Raw genomic sequence first — 2,247 nt, 5'->3', positions numbered from 1 at the left:
AAGATGAGATCCACTCATGAATGTAGTGTAAATTAAACTCAGCATTGTATTTAAATGTGTTGATTTCCTAGTGAAATGAATCTCTTTCATACACCAAACTCGCAGAAAAAAAAAAAAATTCATGTTCAGACCATCATGCAAAGGGCATCAAGATTCTAAGTGAACGGGCTGAACCAGCAGCTTTCTAGTAGTGAATGCCAGGAGCCTGTTGCATAATGAACAATATGAATGGTACAAATTTGGGGAGTAGATGAGTGAGGGAGCAATTTGAACTTTGAGGCTCAAGCTTCTAGTTGAGAAAATGATAATTAGGTTCTGTGTCAGAATGTGTAACTTTTCATGTTTACTCAAGGTTAACAGGATCTCTTTGTTAAATATCCTTTTCTTAAAAGTGACATCTGTAATCTACATCCTATGCGTGAGCAATCTATACTCATTGATAGAAATTAGAACACTTGTAATAGAACACATACTGGAGAATGGGATGAGTAAGAATTTAGGGAAATCACTTAGGAAAGTCTCATTCTTGTATCTTTTACAAGCCAGGCCACATTTCCCATCTTTTCAACCCCTCTCCGCACGCTCATTTTCACTTCCTTTTTCTCCCTGTACTTCCCCCTCCCCCATTCTTTAGAAAATCAGAGATGAGCTAGACGAACTTTCAACAGGTCCTTAACCAAACAGTGTAAGGAGTGCACAGACAAATGTAGATGATGTATGAAAAGGTTCAGTGGCAGCACAAGAAAGAAAGTGTCCAAAGTCTGACAAAGACATTCCCAGGGAAATCATTACGGGGAAAATATTGTTAAATTGACAAAGTAAGGGTTTTCCAGGAAGAAAATTCTCAGGAAGAACATTGCCAGCAGAGGAGAAAGCACTGATTGTTGCTCCATTGGGAATTATACTAGTCTGGAAGCACTGGGATGAGAGGTGTGAGATAGGAGAGAGCAGGAGCTGAGGTTGAGAGTGAGGAGGAAGGGGAGGAGCAGGGAGGGCTAGGGCCGGGTTTAGGAGGAATTCTATGCCATGTCAAGGGAGGGTTAGCATTGATGCTCTAGGTTATTGGTCTAAAGTTATTGAATACTTGCAGATAGGATACTGACATCTTCAAAAATATAATTTAGAATAATTCTCAGGGCAACATAAGATCCGTCTGATAGACAAAGAAATTATTTAGAAGGCTTTTCAATTGATTAGAAGAAGAAATGATAAGGACAGTGCCAGAAACAGTGTCAAGAAGAACAGAGACAAATGAGTGGATTCAGGAACTCTTTCAGAGAGAAAATCTTAGAAAATATAGGATGAGGGGGATGAAGGGGAAATAGACATCAGGAATAAATCCCAGGTCAGGTAGATGAATCATGGTGCTCTTATATGATAATGTAAAGTAAAAGATATTTTCAGATTACTGAGTGTTATGAGCCCATGGGAAATTCAGGTGATGTTTAGTAGGATGTCTATTGTACTGTTCGGGAACTCATGAGCAAGTCTGGGTTGGATACATGACATGGACACAAAAAGAGCTGCAGAGGTCTGAGGGGTGAGCTGACATGACAAAAGACGCAAAGTGCTTGGGAGCAAAGAGCAGATGATTATTTGCTTAATAAAAAAATAATCTTTTATAAATGCTTATTTCTTGATTTTTTGTTTTATTTTTTTAGGTAAGCTCTAAATTTAGGTTATTTTTAGTCCCAGAACTGAATCTGTGTTCATAAGAGCACTAGTAGAACAATAGTGCAACTTTAGACAAATAAATTAGTTCATGTGTATTTACAGAAGTCTTAAATGAGAGAAGTGCATATTTTTCAGAAGACAGATGCTGAAATACTCTGAAGTAGTAAATCTGCAAAACTTCTAATACTGAATTGTGTCTGAAATCAAGTAGGAAAATGTACTAATCTTTCTTTGCCCTTTCAATGTATGGTGTTAAAAATTATATGATCATTGTATCAGCCCTCTCTAATAATAGAGCAGTAATGTCAAGAATCCCTTTGTATGACTTGTGGCTTTTACGGCACCTAATGCTACTGCATACTTAATAACAAATTTTAAAGTTGTCTGCCTCAAGTGTACTAATTAGTACTAAAATAAAGTTGTTGCTTTAGAAGCAAATTAAGAGTTTTGGTGTTTTTTAAATAAAATCAAAATATTCTTACATCTGTCTTGCAAGAAAACAATGAATAATTATGCTTGGAAGTGCATATCCATAAAATTTTGGGAAGACGATTTATGAAAGGTAAAACATTT

Source organism: Martes martes (assembly GCF_963455335.1).
Source record: "Martes martes genome assembly, chromosome: 8".
In the NCBI taxonomy this organism is placed as follows: Eukaryota; Metazoa; Chordata; class Mammalia; order Carnivora; family Mustelidae; genus Martes; species Martes martes.
This window is presented reverse-complemented; position numbering follows the sequence as displayed.